Source organism: Pan paniscus, chromosome 6, assembly GCF_029289425.2.
Source record: "Pan paniscus chromosome 6, NHGRI_mPanPan1-v2.0_pri, whole genome shotgun sequence".
Taxonomy (NCBI): Eukaryota; Metazoa; Chordata; class Mammalia; order Primates; family Hominidae; genus Pan; species Pan paniscus.
In genome coordinates this window covers 39534896-39561311 of record NC_073255.2, presented here as the reverse complement: position 1 = coordinate 39561311, position 26416 = coordinate 39534896, and the positions used below count along the sequence as shown (strand labels likewise).

At 38.5% G+C, this 26416-nt stretch overlaps 1 protein-coding gene across 2 annotated transcripts in view; it reads right to left on the bottom strand.

Annotated features, from left to right (window-relative positions):
• NPSR1 (neuropeptide S receptor 1) overlaps positions 1–26416 on the bottom strand; it is a 220460-nt gene that overhangs the window by 131073 nt on the left and 62971 nt on the right. The window lies entirely within an intron of this gene.

The window sequence follows — 26416 nt, the reverse complement described above, 5'->3', positions numbered from 1 at the left end:
AAGTTAATTGCTAGTAAAAACTCCTACTCTGCTGGATATCAAAAACTTAATTGCAGTCAATTAAGTGTTTACTCTTTGTCCTTGTAGTCATCTTTAAGCTTTAGAAAACTCATGCAGTATCCAGTCACATGCATGCGCGGGCGCTCGTGCACGTGTGTGTGTGTGTATGTGTGTGTGTGTCTAAGATGCCTGGTTCTTGGTATCATCTCTTATCATTGGCATCTAATAAGATATCTCTGATTCCACCTTGCACTTAGCTGTCAGCAAATCAAAGTGGTGCCTCCTTGTTCCAAATGCAGGGCCTTCTTGGGCCACAGGCTTTGTCACAAAGGCATGGCTCTTGTTGCACAGAATAAGTACATTCTTCTGATCCCTGCACCAGGCTGTTCAAGCTCTCTGCCTAGACACTTGCATAGGCATTTCTTCTCACTTTCAATATGCAGAAGAGGGCCCCTGTGCCTTACTCGCTCTCTGGACTGTCTCTTGAGAAAGTGGGTAGGGTGGGTTACCGATGCCCTTGCTTGTGATGTTCTCCAACCTGTAGCTCCTATTTCATGCCCCAAATCCTCTTCAGTGTCTGCCTTAGGGTTAAGGTCTCTCTCTTAGAAATGCCTCTTTTTTTTTTTTTTTTTTTTTTTTTGGTGGAGTCTTGCTCTGTCGCCAGGCTGGAGTGCAGTGGCGCAGTCTCGGCTCACTGCAACCTCCACCTCCCAGGTTCAAGTGACTCCCCTGCCTCAGCCTCCTGAGTAGCTAGGACTGCAGGTGTGTTCCACCATGCACAGCTAATTTTTGTATTTTTAATAGACACGGGGTTTCACCACATTGGCCAGAATGGTCTCGATCTCTTGACCTCGTGATCCACCTGCCTCAGCCTCCCAAAGTGCTGGGATTACAGGCAAGAGTCACTGCACCCGGCCAGAAATGCCTCCATGTTTAAGCTCTTGTCTCCTCCTCCCTGCATACTCCTCACTCTTTCCCATTCTTGGATCCAGGTAGCCTGGTTTTCATTTTTCCTTCTAAATCACTTGAAACTCAAGACCAAGAAATAGGCTACTTTGTTTTTCTCATTTCCTAGTTAACCTGCATTGTGGCAGTAAAAACCTCATGATACAGTTTTCCAAATAGAGAATTATGTAATGATAGAAATGCTAAGACAGGGATGGGTGGAGGGAGAACACTTGGTTAAGAAGCAAAAATATTACAGCAGGTCTCCCCTTATCTGTGAGGGATATGTTTGAAGAGTTCCAACTGCAGATAGTACTGAACTCTGTATATACCATGTTTTCTTTTATACATACATACATAACTATGATAAAATTTAATTTATAAATCAGGCACATAAAGAAATGAACAACAATAATATACTGATACCATATGATAATGATAAATATATGCTGTAATAAAAGTTATGTGAATATGGGGTCATTCTCTCTCAAAATATCTTACTCTACTGCACTATTAACTGAAACCATGGAAAGTGAAACTATGGATAAGGGAGGACTACTGAATACAGCTAGTTTGATTCTTTTATTGCTTACAATCTTTTTTGATCAGAATTCCAGAGAAAATTAAGCTCCATGGAAAATAATTTGAGCTTTCATTTTCTCAATTTTTCCAAGGTTGGTATCGAGGTAGAAACATTTTGGAGGCACAGGAAAGAAATAACTGATTGTATCGATGGATGCTTTAGTGAAGTGGTTCTGAGTGTGTAGTCTGAGGACCTCTGAGGGTCACTAAGACTCTGAATCCATTAGGCAAAAACTATTTTTATAATTAATACTAAGATTGTATTTGTCTTTTCACTTTCGTTTTCTCATGAGTGTACTATGGCTTTTGGAAAACTCAAATGTATAAACATGAACACCTGTGTACACACAGAAATCAGATGTGCAAAGATTGCATATATTGGGAATATCAGATAAACAGTATTACATAATATTTAAAAATAGGCCGGAGATGGTGGCTCACACCTGTAATCCCAGCAATTTGGGAGACCAAGGCAGGAGGACTGTTTGTGACCAGGAGTTTAAGACTAGCCTGGGCAACAAAGTGAGACCCTATCTCCAGAAAAAAAAATTAGCTGGGCTTGGTGGTGCACACCTATAGTTCCAGCTACTTGGGAGGCTGAGATGGGAGGATGGCTTGAGCCTAGGAGTTCAAGTCTGCAGTGAGCTGTGATCATGCCAGTGCACTTCAGCCCTGGTGACAGAGCAAAACCCTATCTCTAAATAAATAAATTAATAGATAATATATTGAAAGAAATTAAGCAGAAAATTGCAAGTTTGATGAAAGAGGAATTCTCTAATTGACTAGATAAATTTAAGAACAAAGTAGAACTTTTAGAAATGAAAAAATAATTGTAATAAAGTTAGAATCTCAATGAATATGTTGATTATAAGGTTGGAACCAATAAAAAGAGAAATAGTAAACTTGATGATTGGACCAAATAAATTACTCAAAAAGCAATAGAAAGAGACAAAGAGATAGACCAAAGAGAAGTGAAGAGGCATAATGAATAGGATGAGAAAGTCCAACAAAAATCCCACTGGAGTTCCAGAAGAAGATAATAAAGAGAATGTGAAAGAGGCACTATGGTAGTGACTAGGAATTTTCTATAATCAGTAAAGGATGCCAATATAGTTGTCCCTTTGTATATATGGGGTTATTGGTTTCCATGGATAGCCTTCCATGGATACCAAAATCCCTGAAATAAAATGATGCTGTATTTGCATATATTAACCTAGCTTAAATTATCTCTAGATTACTTTTAATTCCTAATACAATGTAAGTTCTATATAAATTGTTGTTATACTATATTGTTTAGAAAATTATGACAAGGAGAAAGTGTGAACATGTTCAGTATAGATGCATTTTTTTCTGAATATTTTCAATTCACAATTGGTTGAATTCATAAATGCAGAACCCATGGATACAAAGGGCCAACTGTACTCAGATAATGAAAACATGAGAAAGTCCTGGTTTTAAATAATACATACCCTTGTCAAACAATGTCATAGCTTTAGGATGGGGAACTGGTTTTACAGAGATGATGGATGTTGTTTTGAATCACAAACCTGATTGATTATTCATCATGAGCAGAAGGCCTTGGTGATGAGGGATTCCCAACGGGACAACTAGTGTTTCAAACAGGAAGAAGGAATGGGGAGACTTCATCTGAGTCCAGGGGTAACACTAGAAGGAAGTCCAGCCATCTGCATTCATTTTGACAGTTCAATGGACATCTATTGAATCCCTGCTAGGTGCCAGAAAGTCACCCAGCAAAATTGGGGTCCTTCCTATTTCCTCTGCTCTTCCTGCCCCTTTTATCCTGAGGCCCACTGCTACCAGACACAAGGTTAGGCACATGTAGACTTGCTCTCAAAAAAGAAGAAAAAGGAAGCACCTAGAACATAAAAACATAAAATTTTAAAACAACAATAAAATGGTATACCAGACAAATATTAAGAAAAATTCTGTAGTGATATCAATGTAAGATAAAAATCTTTTTAATGCTAAAAGCATTACTAGAGATAAAGAGAGATACTGTATATTGAATACTAGTTAAATTCACCAGGAAGATATAGCAATTCTAAGCCCATTAGAATAAATAAAGTAAGAAAATAATACAACTATGGGACAAAAAGATAAATCCACCACCAGAACTGCAGATTTTAGCAAGTTCTCTTATTTATTTAAAGATGGAATACATAATAATAATCAGCAAGGATAGAGCAGATTTTAACTACACAGCAAACAAACTTGACCGAATGTAAACATACAAACTAATACTTCTCAAATCGGCTGAACACATGTATTCAAGGGTACATAGAAGAGTATCAGATTATTATATATTAGACCATATGTCATTTCATCTGATTCAAAAAAACTAAAACATACAGGAAAGTAAGCTACAAAATGATAACAAAAATATAACTAGACAAGCCTGGTACTTTTGAAAATTAAAAAGCACACTTCTAAGTAAAAGTTGCCCAAAAAGAAATCATAATAAAAATCATAGATTTGTTGATCATAATGAGATAGTAATGAAAATAACACATGATCTAATCTTCAACAAAGCTGATACGAGGTTAGGAGTTCAAGACCAGCCTGGCCAAGATGGTTAAACCCCGTCTGTACTAAAAATACAAAAATTAGCCAGGCGTGGTAGTGGGTGCCTGTAATCCCAGCTACTCGGGAGACTGAGACAGAGAATTGCTTGAACCCAGGAGGCGGAGGTTGCAGTGAGCCAAGATCATGCCACTGCACTCCAGCCTGGGTGACAGAGTGAGACTCCATCTACAAAAAAAAAAAAAAAAAAAAAAAAAAAAAGACAGAGAGAGAGAGAAAGAAAACAAGTCTTGGGGAAAAGACTCCTGATTCAATAAATAGTGCTGAGATAACTGGCAAGCCATAGGCAGAAGATGGAAGCTGGACCCCTTCCTTACACCACATACAAAAATAAACTCAAGATGGATTAAAGATTTAAATGTAAAACCCAAAACTGTAAAAACCCAGAAGACAACGTAAGTAATACCATCCTGGATACAGGAAGGGGCAAAGATTTCATGATAAAGACACCAAAAGGAATCACAACAAAATCAACAATTGACAAGTGGGATCTAATTAAACTTAAGAGTTTCTGCACAGCAAAAGAAACTATCAACAGAGTAAAAAGACACCCTACAGAATAGGAGAAAATATTTCAAACTCTCATTTGACAAAGTTTTAATATCTAGCACTTATAAGAAACTTAAACAAATTTACAAGAGAAAAACAACCCCATTAAAAAGTGGGCAAAAGACATGAACAGACACTTTTCAAAAGAAGACACATGCAGCCAGCAAGCACATGAAATAAAGCTCAATATCACTGATTATTAGAGAAATACAAATCAAAATCACAGTGAAATACCATCTCACATCCATCAAAATGGCTATTACTAAAAAGTCAAAAAATAACAGATGCTGGTGAGGTTGCAGAGAAAAGGGAAGAATTATACACTGTTGGTGGGAGTGTAAACCATTGTGGAATGCAGTATTGCCATTCAAAGAGATGAAAGCAGGGCTACCATTTGACCCAGCATTTCCATTATTGGATATATACCCAGAAAAATATAAATCATTCTACCATAAAGACACATGCATACAAATGTTCATTGCAGTACTATTCACAAGAGCAAAGACATAGAATCAACCTAAATGCCCATCAATGACAGATTGGATAAAGCAAATGTAGTACATATACATCATGGGATACTATGCAATCATAAAAAGAATGAGATCATGTCTTTTGTGGGAACATGGATGAAGCTGGAGGATATTATGCTTAGCAAACTAATGCAGGAACAGAAAACGAAATACCACATGTTCCCACTTACAAGTGTGAGCTAAATGATGAGAACTTATGAACACAAAGAAGGAGACACCAGACACTGTGGTCTACTTGAAAGTGGAGGGTGGGAGGAGGGAGAGGAGCAGAAAAGATAACTATTGGGTACTGGGCTTAATATCTAGGTGATGAAATAATCTATACAACAAACCCTTGTGACATGAGTTTACCTATGTAACAAACATTCACATGCACCCCCAAACCTAAAAAAAAAAAAAGGAGAGAGATTGAGAGAATAGCACATTATAATTTGTGAGATGATGAAACTAAAATATCCTTGAGAAAAACTTATGGTTCCTAACTGCTTATATTAGAGAAGAAGAAAGTGAAAATAAACTATCTAAGCAACTAATTTGACAAGTCAAAAAAAAGGTGCAATTGATTTTGCCAAAAATGGCAGAGTAGGGAACTCTAAGGTTCCATACAACCAGAACGAATGATGGCAAAAACTGGTAGAATCAACTTTCACAGAACTAGGAAACACAGTGAAAAACTAACAACAACCAGGGGAAGCTTAATGAAGAAAGAAGTTGCTGCATTGTGGTAAGAGGGTGTTAGAGAATTTAAAATTGCCTGCTTGTCACCCCTCTTCCCCAGAGTAATGGTGACCATGAAAATACTGTTCTAGTTTGCTAATGTCACAGGGGACAGTATAGACTTTATTCCTGAAGAGTTTTGGTTGTGTGTTTTGACCTGTCTGGCAGCTCCCTGAAGGATCAGTGCAAAGTGTGCCTTTGTTTTACCTAACTTAGAATATTCCCAGGGTCCCTGAAGGATCAGTGCAAAGTGTGCCTTTGTTTTACCTAACTTAGAATATTCCCAGGGTCATAGAGCTTCCTGAACCACATTTGCTAAAAATATTTAAAGCCAAAGGAATTGTCCACAGAAGCTTGGAGCAAGTGATAACAGTCAGGACAAACAATAGATCAAGAATCCTAGGAAGAATGAGGTTGGGAAAGAAGATATATGGGGGAATAACAATTTTCAAAAGCACTAATATGTACAAGTAAATCAAAGAGATCAAATGCATACTCAGGACTGAATAAACTCTCAAAAAAGACATGAGAAGACCCTGAGCTTTCACCTCTGGGTATCTTAGAGGAAGGCAGAGAGATAAAGGAACAGAAAGAATATTTAAATAAATAATGGCCAAAACCTTCCCAAATGACACAAATCTACACATGCCAAAAGCCTGATGAACTCCAAGAAGGAGAAACTTACAGATATCCATACCAAGACACCATATTACTAAATTTCTGAAAGACCAAAGACTAAGAGACAATCTTAAAAGTAACAAAAAAGAAATGACTTGTCATGTACAAGAGCGCCTCCATAAGATTGACAGTAGGTTTCTCTTCAGGAATTATGAAGGCCATAAGGCAATGGGATAACATGTTTAAGGTGCTGAAAGAAAAATAATCCTGTCAATCAAGAATTTCATATCCAGGATTTACAGAGGATCATGGTGGACAGGAGGCAGGACTAGATTGCAGCTGTCACTTAGATGGACAGAGCAGCATGTGGAGTCTTGCTTCATGAACTCTTGCTCCATAATGACTGCAGGAATAAATCAGGAAAGCCGAGAGAACCCACAGACCCTCTGCAGGAAGCAGATTGTTCCTGCAAGACCTAGGAGACACCCCAAATCCTGTGAGTGCCCAAACTGTGAAAGTGGGAAAGGGAGATTGTCCACCCCCAAACACACACCGTCACTAGGTAACCTAAAGGTCTAGATGACAGGAGAATATTCTGACCATACCTGGAGCTAAGTCAATTTAGAGAGCCAAGTGAAATACAGGGGTAGAGGAAGCAGCAGGAAAGCCCTGTGGGCTCTGTGGGTCCCCTAACAAGCCATTTCTGCCTTGCCTCACAGGGGTCCTTGGGGAGTGCTGCCAGAGGCACTGGGAAAAGGCTACAAGGAGAAGGAAACCTCCAGCTGAACTTCGTAACAATTGCTACCAAACTAGAAGTCTCCTGGACAGAACTTGGGGGAGGGTGTGTATCTGGTATGCAGACTCCACAGGTGGGGAAGTACTGAAGCCCTACTTGCTTTCACAGCTGGGAGGCAGGTAGCCTGGGACAGGTTCTCAGCCCTGCTCACCCACTGCCTGGAAACAAACTCGGTGCTGTTGGCGGGGCATGGTGGGCGTGAGACCGGCCTTTTGGGTTGCTTGGGAGCTGGGTGAGGCCTGTGACTGCCAGCTTTCCCCAACTTCCCTGACAATGTGCATGACACAGCAGAGGCAGGCATAATCCTCCCAGGAACATAACTTCATTGACCTGGGAACCACACCATAATTACCCACAGCAGCTGCACTAAGACCTCCCAAGGAGAGTCTGAGCTCAGACACGCTTAGCCCTGTCCCCAACTAATGGTTCTTTCCTACCCACCCTGCTAGCTGAAGACAAACGGCGTATACTTTTGGGTGTTCTAGGGCCCTGCCCACCACCTGATCCTCCCCATACTACCACAGCTGATGCTCTCTTAAAAGCACCACCTCCTGGCAGAGGCCAACAAGCACAAAAATAATGCATTAAACAACCAAAAATAAGGAACTTCACAGAGTCCATTTCACCCCCCTGCCACCTGCACCAAAGCAGGTGCTAGTATCCATGGCTGAGAGACCCACAGATGGTTCACATCACAGGACTCTGGGCAGACTCTGGCAGTACCAGCCTGGAGCCTGGTAGACCTGCTCGGTGGCTAGATCCAAAAGAGAGATAACAATCACTAGAGCTCAGCTCTCAGGAAGCCACATCCCTAGGAAAAGTGGGGAGAGTACTACATCAAGGGAATACCCTGTGGGACATGCAACTAAAAATGGAACGAAGGACTTAAGTGACATTTCTCTGAAGATGATATACAAATGGTTAACAAGCACATGAAAAAACGCTCACCATCATTAATTATTAGGAAAGTGCAAACCAAAACCACAGAGATACCATTTCACAGCCACTAGGATGATTACAATTTAAAAAAGGAAAATAACAAGTGTTGGCAAGGATGTAGAGATGTTAGAACTCTTGTACATTGCCGATGAGAATATAAAAAGATGCAGTCATTGTAGAAAACAATTTTGTATTTACTTAAAAAGTTAAACACAGAATTATCATATGACCCAGCAATTTTACTCCTACGTATATAGTTAAAAGAATAGAAACCAGGTTTCAAACAAATATTTATGTCTGATTGTTAATAGCAGCATCATTCCCGATAGCCAAAAGCTGGAAACAACCCAAATGTCCATCAGTGGATGAGCTGATAAGTAAAACATAATGTGTAATAATGGAGTATTATTTTTCCATAATAATATGGAAATGAAGTATTGATACATGCTGCAATGTGGATGAACTTTAAACATCTTATGCAAAGTGAAAGAAGCCAGAAACAAAAAGCCACATATTCTACCATGATTCCACTTATATGAAATATTCATAATAGGCAAATTCATAGACTGATTCATGGTTGCTAGGACTGGATGGGGGGCGTGGGGAAGTGACTGTTTAATGGTTCTGAGGTTTCCTATTAAGTTTCCTTTTGGGTTTTGGAGCTAGATAGATCTTATAGTTGACCACATTTTGAATGTACTAAATGCCACTTAATTGTACACTTGGTTAATTTGATGAATGATATGTTATATAAATTTTACCTCAATTAAAATAAAAAGACGTTAGAAAAAGAATAATGGTATATAAATCAATTTAAATCAGAGGAAAGGAGATGAAGAAGACAAAAGCAGGGAACAAATAAAAACCCCAAATATAATAGAAAGGATCAATCAAGCCAGCTGAAAAAGTATTTGTGATATAAATTACAAGAAAAAAAAAGAAGCCAAAAACAAACTATTTGATGTAAAACTCAGACATTCAACTATAGGTACAGTAGAGACAGAAAAAAACATAACACTGTTGACACATTTATGTCAGTAAATTGAATGCTTTAATAAAATGCACACATTCCTAAAAAATAACTTGCCAAAAATAATTTGAGAAGAAATAGAAAACCTGATTGTCTTTGTAACCCTAAAGAAGTAGAATCTGTTAGTGTAAAATATTCCCAGAAAGAAAGCATGAGGCCCAGATTGTTTTACCTGTGAATTCCACCAGGCATTCAAGAAACATCTCATTTTGGTCTTTTACAAAATCTTCTAGAGAATAGCGAAAGAAGGTATTGCCTAATTGATTTTATGAAGATAGTATAGTACACAAAAGGCAAGATTTTATGAATTTCCTGTTCAAGATGCTTTGGTTTGATTTTGGCTCTTTATGCCTCCAAAAATGCTCCCTCCTAGCCTTCAACCATAATGCTCCAATTTCCCATTTATTTATTTATCCTTTTGTTCAAAAACACTTGTTAAATGTCCATAATGTGCCAGGCACCTTTCTAGGTGCAGTGAATAAAACAGATAAAAATCTTCCCTGGACAGAGTTTCCATTCCGGTGGTGGGATATAGGCGGTAAACATAGTCTGTGTTAGACTAAGGAAACTTGAGTTCAAAAGAGAACTCCTGGAAGGAGATATCACTTCAGAGGTCATCCGTGTAGAGACACTTTAAAAGCCCCAAGACATGATGATGTCTCTAAGTACAGAAGAAGATCCAAGCATTGATATGAGGGGTAGGGACTCTATTAATATGAGAAATATTAATAAAGTCAGAAATAAGAGAAGGAACCAATAAAAGAGACTGAGAAGAAGCAGTTCATAGGATCGAAGCAGACCAGGAGAGTTTGGTGGCTAGACACTAAGTAAAAAAGCATTTTCAAGAAGAGAGAGTGGCCAGTTGTGTTGAATACTACTGTCTGTTCAAATAATTGACCCTCGGTTTAGAATATGAAAGTTACTGAAGGGTACTTAAACCAGAGCCACTTTACTGGCAAAAGCCTGGCTAGACAATTTGAGTGGGAATGGGAGAAGAGGAATTGACTACAGTGAGTATGGACAATTACTGCAAGAAGTTTTCCTCTAATGGGTGGTAAAGAAATGCAGTGCGAGATGGAGGGAAAAGTGGGATGAATAAGCTTCTTCTTTTTCGTTTGTGTTTTCAGTGTTTGAGAAAGAACAGCATGCGAAATGTTGATTTTAATAATCAGCAGAAAGAGAAAACTTAGTCAGGGTTGGGGGAAGATTTTTGGAGCAAAGATCTAGAGTAGGTAAGAGGTGGTGGTGTCTAAAACATGAGAAGATGGTTTAACCTTGTCACATGGAGAGTTTACTCATACTTTTCAGGTGAGAGGCAGGGGATATGAATGCTGATGTTGGCAGCAAAGGTATAGAGAGGCCAGGGAGTGAGGACATTCCCTTCTGTTGCTTCAGCTTTCTCAGTGGAGTAGAAACAAAGTCATCTGGTGGAGGAGAGGATGATAGAGGAGGTGCTGAAAGTTAGAAGAGAGAGAAAGTAAGAAAGAGTTCAGGGCAGTGCGAGATGTAGGATGAAATACTGCTTTCTTATCCTATGAAAATTGTGAATATTTAAAAAATTCTAATGATAATTTTTGGAGAATTCAATGAACCGTAAGGGAATAAGCATATGGTTGCTGGGTAGAATCTGTGACTTATTTGAGTTCTAGGTTATTAAAGTAAGGAGAGAGAGACCTTATGTCTACAAAAATAAAAAATACAAAAATGAGCTGATTGTGGTACTGCATGACCATAGTCCTAGCTGCTTGGGAGGCTGAGGCGGGAGGATCACTAGAGCCCAGAAGTTCCAGGTTGCAGTGAGCTATGATGGCACCACTGCATTCCAGCCTGGGCAACAGAGTGAGATGCTGTCTCTAAAATAAATAGATAGATAAATAAATTAAGTAAGTAAGTAAGCAAGGAGAGTAGGTAGGGTGTGTGTGTGCGTGTGTGTTTGTTTCCAGCTTTGTTCGCCGGTGTGGGTACAAAGAGAGAAAAAACAGGATTTTACCAGGGTTGTAGTTTTGCCAGTAATATCATGAAAAGAGGCAGGGTGAAGGAAGTTGAGGATGTGCAAAAGAGACTTATAAAAATGACTGTGGAATTCAATCTGGGTAAGGAGAGAAAAAACAGATGAAGATGAGTATAGCGTAGTACCTGCTGTAAAGGAATTCACAGTATTGTGTGTCAGACAAACACATAATTAGATACCTTTATTATATTGTATTATTATATAAAGACTAGAGGAGACGGGGAGGACAGAGAGGTTGTTTCAGGGAGGAGGGAGTGATCAGATGTGTCAAATTCTGCTGACACCTTAACCAAGATGAAGACTGAGAACTAAACATGGGTAAGTTATTTGTGTAAATTATTCTTACTCAAAATATAAAAACTAGAGGAAAGTAGAAAGTTGGGAGATGACAATCTTATATGTTTTATCACCATCAAAACAACTCTTATTTACATTATTAAATGATCCTTCTCATCCCTGTCTTTAATGTGAGGCTTCACTTTTTTATATAGCTGGAGTTTATGGTGCATATATGATTTTCTATTCTGCTTTTTATTCATGTTGAGTTTTTTTATATTATTACAGTTTTATTGTCAATAGTTTTTAATGGAACATAATATTATTTGTGTGGATTTACCATCTATTATTTAACTGTTCTTTCAATGCTGGATATTTAAGTTGTTTACGGTTTTCTGTTGTTATAAATAGCCCTGTAATGAAAAGCTCTTTGCCAAAAGCTTTATCAGCAGTTTTAGATGACTTCCTCAGGGGAGAGTATCAAAACCTTAACTACTGTTTCAAAGAAATGAACATTTGAAAACACTGTTTTAGGATTTTTGAAACTAACTAATCAAGCACTACTTTTCATAAGCCCCATTCTGTTTTGCCTGGATTCTGAGCAGATAGCTCTCACATTTTCAGCTCTTATATTCTACTAATCACTTAATTTATTCTTTGGAGGGAAGGCATAAGGTATGTAGAAACAGATGTATTTCCAAACATATATTGTTGTATTCATTTATTAAGGTCAGCAAAACAGAGGAGGGGAAGAGGGCTCCAGGATAATAAACAAGAGAGATGGCCCTGCCAAGAATGGCACAACAAATTTGCCTTTATTTTAGCTGTGTCTTCTGGGGTGGTCTCTTCTCCAGCATGGTCATCTCTGCCTCCACACATGGCTATGAATAGAGACCAGGGAGGGGATAGAGTCACCCATGAATCATTCCTCAGGTGCATGACCCTGATTAGGGCCAAGGGAGTGGAGAGACTCTCTTGAGGTTTTAGTCATCATCTGTTGTTTTTGCCTACCCTAAAAATATTTCTTCTTCTAATAACACTATCTTAATTATCTTTCCCCCAACCAGGTCTTCATCCACATGGTTTAGGTGGTGGTGACTCTCTTTCTCCTTAACCAGGGTTATCTTATGACCTAGGGCTGACCAGAGTAGTCCATCCATGGCCATAGTGACTGGTTACTCACTCTAAGGGTGGTGTAAGCCTAGTGCTACTGAGGTCCCTTGTGGGGAGATTGCATAACACCATCTCAGAAAAAAGTACAGCCAAGAGGGCAAGCTAAGAGAGAAAAATATAAGGCCAGTAGGAGGTGACAGAGAACACACTTGCAGGTAACATGGGTTTTCATGGAGACTGAAATCTGTTAATTATTATCAAACTTTGTGGTCATTTAGACCGCCTTCTTGAGAAACACTGTCCTCTGAGGACACTCGCTACATCTCAGTATTGAAGAAATCATCAGTCTAATCTCACATAATGGGATGCTGCTATTTCAACATCCAGATCTCCCTTCAGAACAAGCACCTTTAGTCAAGTGCTTTTTCTCTTGTGAGTTTTGAGAAGTCTTACTTTTCCCAACCAAAGAAAAGATTATTTTTGGAGTAATAGAGGTTTTCCTTGCTGATTGCCACTCCCAGTCTGTGGGCTTGGAGAGGGCAGGTTAGATTTGAAGAACTTATACCTTAGTGTTTTTTTTCAAAGCTTGAAATGTGTTAATATTTTCGACCCTATCATCCATGCTGTTCAACACACATATCTGGAAGTTGAGCCCTGCCTGTTTCTCCATTCCCATCCATCAGTCATCATCTGTTTCCTAAATGCTTTTTGAATGTATCCACATTTATTGCCTTGTTTGGTTTAGAGTAGCATTCTCAATTCTTCCCTTGCATCACAATTATCTGGGGACCTTTAAAAAATTGATACCCAGATGTCACTCTCAAATACAATTTATCTGGAATGATATTCAACATCTGTAGTTTCAAAAGCTCTTCAGCCATCTCTAATATCTAGCTAAAGTTGAGGACCACTGGATTTGAAGCTAACTTTAGATCTTTATCATCTTTTCAGGGCTACTAAATTAGTTTCCTAAGTTGTCAACCTGCCTCCTCCAATCTGGTTTCTTTCCCATCTGTCCTCCATTCATTTCCAGGGGAATATTTGTAAAACACCAATCTGATTCTGTCACTCCCATGACTATGACTCCTCTGTGACCCTAACCTCTGCATAGCTTTAAAGACAACGTCATTGTCCATCTCCTCAATATCATCTCTGTCCCTTCCCCCTCCCAGTTTTCTATAGCAATACCAAAGTAGTCCTCGGCATTCGTAAGAGAAATATCTCAAGACAGTTGTGAAACTCCATTTTCTGGAAAGTCATGTAATTTTATCCCATAGAAGGCCATAACTTATAATGGAAAAACTGTGACTTCCACACAGATTCCATAAATGCAAAAGTAATGTAATTTAAATAGCAATGAGTATACTTTGTCATGAAAAGAACCTCCACAAAAATATTGCATTACATCTCTATGATAACACTGACCAAGAGTGATGAATGATGTTAATTATTCCTATTGAGTCCACATTTATATACAGGTGTGATCATGAAAAGCCGTCTCTTCACAAAGAGAATCTAAATTCTGCAAAGAAAAATGTTTTCTAAAAATTTGAACTAACTTTTATTTTGCAGGATATGCTATTGCAAAGCCTTGATAGTACTTTTGCTCTGCAAGGATTCATTTTTTCTTTTTCTTTTTCTTTTTTTTTTTTAGAGAAAGTCTTGCTCTGTTACCCAGGGTGGAGTGCAGTGGCGTGATCGTGGCTCACTGCAACTTCCACCTCCTGGGTTCAAGCAATTCTCCTGCCTTAGCCTCCCAGTAGCTGGGATTACAGGCAGCCGCCATCGTGCCCGGCTAATTTTTGTATTTTTAGTAGAGATGTGGTTTCACCATGTTGGCCAGGCTGGTCTTGAACTCCTGACCTCGTGATCCACCCACTGTGGCTTCCCAAAGTGCTGAAATTACAGGCATGAGCCACTGCACCTGGCCTGCATGGATTCTTAAATGAGTCAGCGACCTGTGAACACTCTGTTAACCACCGTTTCATCATTCATTTGTCTAATTTTTAAGTTGATGAGCAATTTTTGAATTGGTTCAAGAAATTATTAAAACAGCTTCACAAATCACCTTTACTTTTTCCAAATGCTGTATTCACATGCAAACTTTTAGATGTGTTAATATTTTTCTTCTTTGTCATTTATCCAGAACTCTCTTTTCTGTCCAAGAACTACCAATTTCACTTTTAACGGCCACCACCATCATTAGGAATTAGCACCCCTTTGTGGCTACTCATTTTGTGAGTGAGCATGCATATGTGCTGATAAATACCTGAAGAGAAGTCTAGTTGAGAAGTGACTGCTGGTGGTCCACAGACTCATTTGCTTCTTTAGTGATGTGTTATACACCCTACCTTTCAAGCACGAGTGAGTCAAATTCAGCCTCAGTAAAATTAAAATTAATGAAATGTCATAGAGCTCTGGTATCACAAATAGGGCAGTCCAAAAGCAACCGTGGAAATTCTCCCCAGGTTGCCTGCATGATGAATGAGTGAGGACAATGAGTTTTCCCCATGTCAGGAGGTGGGGCTGCACCTGATCTCAACTTCCCCTGAATCTTAAGCTGGCAGTGGGTGGCTTTCCTAAGCAGCTAAACAAATGACATCAAAATCATACTCTCTGGTGCCCAAGTGGTCCAGTTCCTGCCCCCACCACTAGCTTCCCCTCACTGGTAAACTTGCTCTATCTACTGATATATTAGAAAGTTGAGCAACTTCTTGATGAGTGAGAAAGGGAGCTGGGCCCCTCTTGCAGAAGGTACACTCATGACCTGTTCCAGCATTCCCCAGAGTGCGAGATCAGAGAAATGTGTCCTTTCTTTTCTTGCTAACATTTTCTGTGTAAGTCTCATCAAAAACCCTGTCTTTAACTCATAACTAGTGAGGTGAACTTCAACCTGAGCACTGTTACATGATAGACTTTTAGTATCAGTTGTGAATTCTACAAACTGAGAATTCCAAGTGTTGCTTTTTTTTTTTTTTTTTGAGATGAAGTCTCACTCTGTCACCCAGGCTGGAATGCCGTGGAGCCAGGCTAAATTTTTTTGGTAGAGATAGAGTTTCGCCATGTTGGCCAGGCTTGTCTTGAACTCCTGACCTTAGGTGATCTGCCCGCCTTGGCCTCCCAAGGTGCTGGGATTACAGGCATGAGCCGCTGCTCCTGGCCTTGTGTTGCTTATTTTTATGATGATGCTACATTGGCCCATGCTGTCTTGTGTTCCTGTCTTTTCACATGTTCTATTCATCTGCCTATAATTTCTCCTTCCTTTGGCCATGTGGAAAACTTCATTTGTCCTTCAAGATTTATCTGTGCACTATTAACCCCTCAGCTCCTGGCCCTCATCTAAAGTAGTGAAAAACCAATCTCTCCTTTGTGCTACTGAAAGATGCAACTTACCTACACAGTTCTCAGCACTGGGGCATTGTTTTCCAAGATTGGCCCACTCTCTAGGAGCCAGCGATTTACCATACTATTTATTTTTTCATGTAAAATCACTTCTTTGAATTACATAAGTAATACATATTGGTGGAATAATTAGAAAGTACCAAAATGCAAAATGTAACCCAGGGGTACTTTTAAATATTTCATTGATACCATTTTAGGTTTATTTAATAAAAATGGCCTAATGCACTACCAATTTCTTAAAACCTACTTTCTTTTCTTATTGGAAAATTTGGTAACTCATTGTTATTTTTATTTTCATGTATTTAGTTTTTGGCAAAATTAAACATTTAAAACAGGTTTACTGGTGAATTGCATTTTGTGTGTATCTTACTTGTTCCTATATTTGTATTTATTCTTGTATTAAGTATTTATCGGGACTACTTATTGATTTGTAGAAAGTCCTTTTTTAGTGAGTATATTAACTCTTGACCAGCTATGTAAATATTATTTATATTCTAAACATTTAAATCCATTTATAATTTTATTTGTATTAAAAAAATCTTTACAATTTAAATTTTGTAAATTTTATATTTTGCAGTAAAATCTGTTAGTCTTTTGTAAGGATTTCTGCCTTGGTATCATGCTTAAAAAATCTTTTTCTATGCGAGTTATTGAAATTCTTTTCCTAAAAATAATTTCATGGCTGTATTGGAAACTTTAACCTATTTTAGTATATTCTCTCCTGCCCCTCTCCTCTCCTACTTCCTTTGGTGAATGTTTATTAGGTTTCCATTCTGTTCAGGCACTCACTTTTTTTGGTACTGAAAATGCAGTCAACAAGGATGACATGGTTCCTGCCTCCATGGAGTTAACATTCTAATGAGAAAAACAGATAACAGATACAAAACCAAATAGATATAGATTATAATGTCACAGAGTGATAGTTGCTATAATAAAAAATGAAGAGGGAGGAGCTTGAGAATCAGGTGGGGTGTGTCATGCACATGAGCCAGAAGGCTTCTGTATATTACTCCTGGGTTTATGACTTCTTCATAGTAGGCTGAGATCTGTTAGCTTAAATGCCCACTAGCACCACGCTCAAATTTTTACACATCCAATTGTTTTAAACATAACCAGATAAACAGATATTTAACCATTGAGAGCCTTCCTGCTTTGCATACTCTACACACCTATGTCCTACATTTGCTAGCCATAGATAAGCCCCAAAGTTATAAAGACCCCAAGACACTGCTATCCTTTAAAAGAACATTGTGCAGAGATCAGAAACAGGCTTTGAGGGAAGACTGTTCAGGACAGAGGGAACAGCAAGTACAGAGGTCTTCAGGCAACACAGAGTTAAGTGTGTTCAGAAAAGCAGGAACATCAATGTGCTGGAGACATGATCCCTTTTTTCTCTATTCACTTCAAATGCACTTAAAAAAATCCTAGGTTCTTATATATATTTGATTTGTTTCTGACCATTAATTCTGTTCCCTTACCAGAAACATTGAATGGATTTTCAATTATTAAACTTTTAAAATGTCACTCAGTAAACTTGTGCGATTTTCTTCATGTAAGTCATCACAATTCTTTTAAAATTTATTCATGACCAGGCATGGTGGCTCATGTCTGTAATCCCAGCACTTTGGGAGGCCATGACACTCAGATCACCTGAGGTCAAGAGTTCCAGACTAGCCTGGCCAACATGGTGAAACCCCATTGCTACTAAAAAATAAACATTTAGCCAGGTGTGGTGGGTGGGTGCCTGTAGTCCCAGTTACTTGGGAGTCTGAGGCAGAAGAATCACTTGAACTGGGGAGGCGGAGGTTGCAGTGAGTTGAGATCGTGCCATTGCACTCCAGCCTGGGTGACAGAGCAAGACTCTGTCCCCAAAACAAACAAACAAAAAAGTTTGTTCATATGCATTTTGTATTTTGATTGTTCTTGAATATTTAATCTTTTGTTTTTTAAGATTGTATTTTCTAATTGGTTATTGATAGTGTACAGAGAAGCTAGTTGCTTTTTATATTTGTTGGTTTTATAATCATCTTCATTAATTACATGTCTTATTAGGCCCAATGATTTTTCAAAAACAATCTTGTTTTTTATTCTTAATCATATCATTTCCAAATTGATAATTTCATTTTTTCAGTTATATCTTTTATTATGTTGTTTCCTTATTGAGTTGAATTAGCTAAATTACTCAGATAAATTCTTTAGTCACTGTCAATAAGAGCCATAGATACAGACTCTTTGTATGTGTTCATTGATCTTTTTGATTTTTCTCATCTTTCCAGAGGGTGGTCAATTTTTTCATGATCTTTCAATCTTGTGAAATTCAGGGATTCAGCCCCTCTCTGGGATTGAATATGCTTTGACTTTTTTATTCACAATGAGATGGAGATTTCAAGGCACAAAGGGGAAAACCGAGAACAATCAAGGGGTTTCCCTTGTCTTCACTCCATCTCAAGTACAAGGCCAAGCAGTCTGTAGGCATCACTAGCACTGCAGGTAACCTTTGTGAGGTTCTCAAACGGTCAAGGTGGTTCTGCACTGTGGGTTGATAAGGCTTCCTGGGAGAGGCTCAGAAGGGGTTTGCTCAGAGCTGAACCTCTGAGTGGGTGATGACTATAGCAAAGAAGAGCTGGGAGGGGTTTGGATTCCTGTATTAATGTTCTTAGGTCAGAAATTGTGTGTCCGCTATAAATTCTAATTTAACTTTCATTCTTCTCTTGGGAGCTGGAGGAGTAAATTTCTCTCTATTATTTAATAGAAATATAAAAGGTAAGCAGAAATGCTTTCTAAACAAAAAGGGGCTGCAATGAAAATTTACAGACATTTAATCTTCTCTCTTTGTTCCTATTTACAGCTTATGTGAGAAGAAACGCAGAGAGACAGTTCAGTCACTGCAGTCTTCATGCCCATCAGTTTCTTGTGAGAAGAAAACAAGTACGTATAGCTATCATGGGTCTGAAGCCCATCAGAGGGGTTATTCCCAAGGGTCTTTCATAATACCAAACTGGTAACTGAAATTATTTTCTTCAGAGATAATGTCACTCCTGTTTAATTGCTTGGATGGTTCCTGAAAAACCTCAGGTGAACAGACAAAAGGAGGGGGAGAATTTTCTCCAGTTCCATTTGGCCAGATCAAAGTCCAGTTATTTTTAAAGATTAAGGCAAGAGCATTTGCTCCACCTGGAGCTTCTGAGCTTTGTTGGGGGATGAGACACTGCACGCCTCTCTAGTTAGCATCACTGGGTCAGGTGGGAACTGGCTCTGCCAGCGTGCACCCCACATCATGTACCCAGCTCAGCCCAGCCCGCCTTCAGCATGCCTCCTTGGCCCAGGATAGATTGGGAGGATGCTCTGATACCCTGTTCCAGCGACAGGGTCTGGTGCATTTCCTCTGTAACTGGCACCTTGTACACCTTTTATTTCCAGCTCTTGGTTTGGGGGTTGAGAATGAAGTTTTGATGGGTATCTCTTCCCATCTCTAAATGACGAGTTAATGGGTGCAGCACACCAGCATGGCACATGTATACATATGTAACTAACCTGCACATTGTGCACATGTACCCTAAAACTTAAAGTATAATAATAATAAAAAAAACTTACACCTCAAAAAAAAAAATAAAGGCAGTTTTTTGTTTTTCTTCCCAGATGGTGGTTTTCCATCTCACCTGTTCTGAATCTGGCAAGAAAGCCTCAGGGTTTTTTTAACCATATGGATAGCACTCTTTCCTATCATCAGGGATTTTTAAAAAATCATTTCCTCCACTTTTATGTTATATTATTTCAATAACGATCTTTGGGGGAACGGCAGTTACACTCACATAGGCTCAATTAGTCAAGTTGAAGTGGAAGAAAGGGCACTTTAATGTGTGGTGAGGTGCTCCCAATCCTTGTATTTAATAGACTGCTCTCAGCTCAAGGCTTTATACAAATAAAAATGATCTGTGAGATTGACTGAGTGCATATGCAAATCAGAAGAACCACATGCTCTTTACTGATGTCATGGATTCAGTCATCTGTTCATTCACTTGCTTATTTGTTTGTTGACTGAGTCACTTAAGAGTATTGTTGAGAATCATGATCAGCACCGGATGACAAAAGTGAACAAGATATTGTGGTGGTTGCTACATGAACTTATCCAGGTAGCAAAGTGGTGTCCAGCTATACACACATTGTACATACATCATTGTCCTGATTTTGATATCAAACTAGAGTTACGTTAAATGTTATGCAAAAACCATTGAGGGAAACTTGGTCAATAATACATCAGGCCTCTTTATTTTTGCAATTTCCTTTGAATTTATTGCTTTTTCAAAATGACTTTTTAAAAAGTGAACAAGATAAACATGATCACCCTCCTGGAGATCCTGTTTATAAATGAATTTTAAAAGGCTGCACATGTGTTTGAAGATAGCCTCCACTCCTTATGATCTCCCAGCTTTATTAAAATATAATTGGCAAATATGCATCATTAAAAAAAAACCTTATTTTTCAGAGCAGTTTTAAGTTCATGGCAAAATCGAGTAAGTGCAGAGTTGCTATATACTCTCTGCTCCCACACATGCACAACCCCCACTCCCCGCTCTCAATATCCCATACCGGAATGGTACATTTCTTACTATTGATGAACCTATATTGACACATCATCATCACCCAAAGTCCATTGTCTACATTAGGGTTCACTCTTGGTGTTGTACATCCTATGGGTTTAGACAAATGTACAATGACACATATACACCCTTATAATAACATGAAATAGTTTCACTGCCCTAAAAATCCTCCATGCTCTGCTGATTAATCCCTTCCCCTCCCTAATCCCTGAAAGCTGCTGATTTTTTTTTTTTTTACTGTCTTCATAGTTTTGTTTTTTCCAGAATGTCATATACTTGGGAATCATAATATGTAGTCTTTGCAGATTGACTTCTTTCAATCAGTAATATGCATGTAATTTTCTTTCATATCTTCATGGTTTGGTAGCTCATTTTAGTGCTGAATAATATTCCATTGTCTGGATGTATTATAGTTTGTTTTTCCATTCATCTACTGAGGACATTTTGGTTGCTTCCAAGTTTTGGCTGTTATGAATATAACTACTATAAACATTCATGTGCAGATTCTTGTGTGGGCATGAGTTGCCAATTCATTTGGATAAATACCAAGAAGTGTGATTGATGAATTATATGGTAAGAGTATGTTTAATTTTGTGAGAAACTGTCAAACTGTCTTCCAAAGTGACAGTCCTATTTCGCATTCCCACCAGCAGTGAATGAGAAATCCTGTTATTCCACAGCCCCACCAGCATTTGGTGTTGTCAGTGTTCTGGATGGTGGCCATTCTAAAAGATGTGTGGTGCTATGTCATTGTTGCTTTAATTTGCATTCCCTGATGACATATGATGTGGAGCATCTTTTCATATGTTCATTTGCCATCTGTGTATCTTTATTGGTGAGGTGTCTGTTCAAGTCTTTTACCCATTTTTAATTGGGCTGTTTGTTATCTTATTGTTGAGTCTTAGGAATTCTGTTATATTTTGTACCATAGTTGTGTTAGTCTGTTCTCATGCTGCTAATAAAGACATACCTGAGACTGGGTAATTTATAAAGGAAAGAGGTTTAACTGACTCACAGTTCCACATATGATTTAGAGGTCTCTCAATCATAATGGAAGGTGAAGGAGGAGCAAAGTCATATCTTACATGGCGGCAGGCAAGAGAGCTTGTGCAGGGGAACTCCCATTTATAAAACCATCAGATCTCGTGAGACCTATTCACTACCACAGAAACAGTATGGGGGAAACTGCCCCCATGATTTAATTATCTCCACCCGGCACCACCCTTGACACGTGGGGATTATGACAGTTCAAGGTGAGATTTTGGTGGGGACACAGCCAAACCATATCAATAGTCCTTTATCCGATGTCTGTCTTTTGCCAATATTTTCTCCCAGCCTGTGGCTTGTCTTCTCATTCTCTTGATCCACTTTCTTTTTACTAACAATCTGGTGAAAACAGCTGGTATGGGGCAGAAAAGAGTCTCTCCACTAGATTTTGCCCACATTCTGGGGGCCTCACTATGTTCTTAACTACAGGAGCCGTTCTGTATGAGGGCTGTGTTTGGGAGCACAGGCTCTGGGATGTGTTAACTTATATATGAGTCTTGCCTGTCTATGAGATGTGCAGCCTGGGTAGATTACCTAGTGTCTCTGTCCTTCAGTATCCTCAATTGTAGATGTCTCAAAACCAACACTTACCAACTAGAGTGGCTGTCAAGATAGCGTGATCTTTTCCCGGTAGAGGATTTGGGACAGTTGATGGGACATAGTAAATTTTACATAAATGTTATTATGGGTATTCAGACAAGCATTGTGACATCCATTTTGGCTATAGTATCTTAATTAATAAGTTTCAGTTTTACAAGTATTTTCCCTTCTTGGAATATATGTGATTTCAGCAGTGGTTATGAAAGTTGTATCTGCATTCACCCTCTGGCAGCAGTGTTCTGAGAGCTCTGTGTGTGTGTGAGTGTGTGTGTGTGTCTGTGTGTGTGTGTGTGTGTGTGAGTCTGTGTGTGTGTGGGTACTTAGAAGGGTTTCAGAGGTCCCTTTCCTTTTTTGCTCCTTTTCCATGTAGAAATTAAATGGATCATCCATTTGGGTAGCTTGGTAACACTTTGCTGTCTATTACCATTGAACATCTCCCTCATCTCACCCCACAGGCACAGACATTTGCGGTTTTATTTAATCACTCTTTTCCAACAAAATGAGGACTTTGCTACATACTATGATACTATTTGTTTTGTACTTTTCATGTAATATAATGATGGTAGTTATCACTCCCATTTATTGGTCACCTACCGTAACCTAGATACTATGCTAAGCACTTTTCTTATATCACCACTCTCCATTTTAAAAACAGGTAAGGTGAGGCTTAGCCAGTGAATTGACCTGCCAAGTTCACCCAGCTCATTAGACGTAGAGCTGGGATTTTACCCCAAATTCTGTGACTCCACGCTCTTCACAACTATGTGCAGACCACCAGATACTCCGCTCCAGAGATTCTCAAAGCATAGTCCCGAAAGCATATGAGGAGGAATAACTTTCAAGGGGGAATTAAAAGAAATCCATCTTCCTGCGTCCCACCTCAGATCTAGGAATCAGGCTGTCGTCTTTCTCTCCCTCTCTGAACCCACCTTTTCCTCACAAATGTTTCACACTTTATCAGACGGAAGAAACCTTTCCGATCCTGGGAGGAGAGAACAGATGTCAGGAAGTAAAGCTATGTGGGCTTATGGGTAGAAATGAATAAGTTTACATCCAACTATGAACAAAGGCTGCCAAACTCTAGGGAGAAACTTATATAACATGCATTCTTTCTCCAAAGTTCTTAGGTTTATTTTTCTGAATCTGTTTCTGTGGCAATATGGCTACACTGTTCAGAAGTTTTCCTTTATGCTAGCTATAGTGTTTTTCAATATCTAGTTATAGGAGATAATAAAAAGAAAGTCAATATTAATTATGCTTTTGGAGAAATGAGCTAGTAATTCAGGTTTGGGTGATTTTGAAAGCAAAGGTGAAAGTGAAAGTATAATGGATGATTTCCTTTCTTGATAACAATATATTTATTTAAAATAAAAGACTAACTCAGTGTGGAAGATAGATGGGTTTCGGTTCAACCAAATGGATAATTTTTCTCTCTGACCTCTGTAGAAATTGAATTAGCTTCTTCATGTAATTGTTATAAAGACAGTGATATATTCATAACAGAGCCTGACAGATGGTAACAAACATTCATATTATTTTATTATAATTATTATCACTATTATTGTTATAAATTATAGCTGATAAAAAGTGCTGAGCGGGGTGCAGTGGGGGTGCACACCCAAAGCCCTGCTCCGGAGGCTGAGATGAAGGGATTGCTTGAGCACAGGAGTTCAAGTCTAGCCTTGGAAACATAGTGAGAACCCCCTCTCAAAAAAAGGCTGGATAGATCAAGTGCAAAATAATTCTTTTGGTAAAGAATTTCAATAGAGATTTGAAATGGAAATCCCAGTGACCTATTTCTACTTCAAATGTCTGCTAAACATAGATAATTACAATTCATCTTTATTTATTTATTTATTTATTTATTTATGCTATTTAGAAATCTTGTGCCCCCTTCCTCCTGCACAGAAAGGATGCTTTGTTCAAATTCTTAGGCACTTGGTGTCCTCAGGGAGATCCTGTCAGTGTGATGACTCTTCTTGTTTTGACAGGAGCTCCAATCTGTTAGATGATATTTTGAAGCAAGTCTTTGGGTAAAGGACACCTAGACCCAGTGAAGGTCATGGTGATTATTATTGGACAATGGGACATCACTCTGCTATTGTAAGTAACTGGGGTCAAATGAAATCTTCCCAGAAATAGTAACTGTGCTGTGTCTGGCTGATCCTGGATTCCCAGAAGTTCTCCATTCATGAGTAAATGAGGCACATAACAGAGAATAACCCCTTTCTGCCAAGCAGCCTAGAACTGAGCAGCATTATCTTGGGATTGCTGCAGCCAGGATGGATGGATTTGCTCTGGCTTAATTTGTTCACAGTTTCCAGAGGGAGCAGTGCTTTCCTCTCCCTTTAAAAATGTTTATTCGAATTTGGTGACTCTGTTTGCAATTTGGCTGGGAAAGGCCACTGTGACACAGGTCAAATAATGGGACACTCACTTCAGGCTAAAATGGCCTTCCTCAGCTCTCCAGCTGGCTGACTCTTCATTATCCTTTAAAGCTCAAAGGAGGCATGATTTCTTCTAACAGGCCTTGCCAACTCCTCCCAGACTGATCTTCTAGTGGCTCAAGACACTTCCATCCATGTTGATGCTGACATACGGAACTGTCATTATCTGCAGCCACACTCCCATATCTAATGGATCTCCAACACCATCAGTTCCTCATCTTAGAATAGCTCAAGTCTGCCCACTTTTGTCCATCTTCTTGCCATTGTCTGGATTTAGACCACCATCACCTCTCACTTGGTTTGCTTCAATTACCTTCTCTTTCATACTGGCCCCTGCAATTCTGTCTCTACCCTTACAAATCTAAATATACCATAGCCTTGTTTAAATCCTTTACATGTAACTTCCAGAAAAACTAAAAAGTCCAGATGAGCACCAAACAAATCAATATAAAACAGAACATAATAAGCATGCAAAATCTTTTCCTCCAGATATAACAACTGTTAACATTTAGCTGCAGAGATTTCTAGACCTTATTTTCTATTTATACACATATAGACATATTTTTCCAAAGTAGAATTGTACTAAGTATTAGATTATAACTTGGTTTTTTTACATATACCACATATTACAGTTTATTACCCTATGGATGGATTTTATCCACATTATTCTATTGTATTTCATTATAGGTATGTTTTGTCCATATAAGCAACTCCATCATTGTTTTATTCTTAAATTCTTTAACATCTTTCACTTTGTAATGAATATTGCAAATTACACCCTCATTTAGAAACTATTATACCCATCCTTAAATAATTCATTGGGAATTTTTTTTTACTAATGAAACCATTCCATCTTTTTCTTTCTCCTTCTCTTCCTTCTCCTTCCCCTCCTTTTCCCCCTCCTTTTCTCTATAAAATAAAATAAAAGGAATGGTTGAGTTAAGGATGTATACATTTATATATATTCTTTTCCTGGTATAATATTTGCAATATCATTTCATTATAGCTACATTGTACCAATTATGCTTATCTATATTTTAATAATTTCAGAATTTCTATACCATTATTTCTTTAGTCTTAGGACTTTAATTCTGTTCCAACTCTCCATTGGTTCTGGAACACCTTTAACTATTTTTAAGCATTTAATGTTAATGTCATCTTTTTAAAAACTGTTGCTTTCATACATAAATTCGGCAGCATATGAAATTCCTGAGTCACAAACTATTCTCTTAAAACTATAGATGTTTTTCCACGATGTTTTGATATATTTGTTTTTACAAAGAAATCTAAAGTCACTGTGCATATTATAAATACATAATTTTGTGCTACCTGAAACTTTGGGGCCTTTTTCTTTAACCTTTCTAATTGCAGGGCCTGGCATGCAGTTGGAATGAAATAAGTGTTAGTTGAGAGAATGAATAAGAATGCTTTGGCAAGATGTGATGCTGAAGGTGGGAGGGAGGTGGGGTCTCGTTCTAATTACTGTGCTTGAAAACGGTGAGCCCTGGGAATTTGCTCACACAAGACTCCTCTTCTGTCTTTTATTAAGCTCAGGAAGGGTTTCTTCTATTGTAGGTTTGATTCTGCTTCTCTTCCATTTATTTCTGTTTCT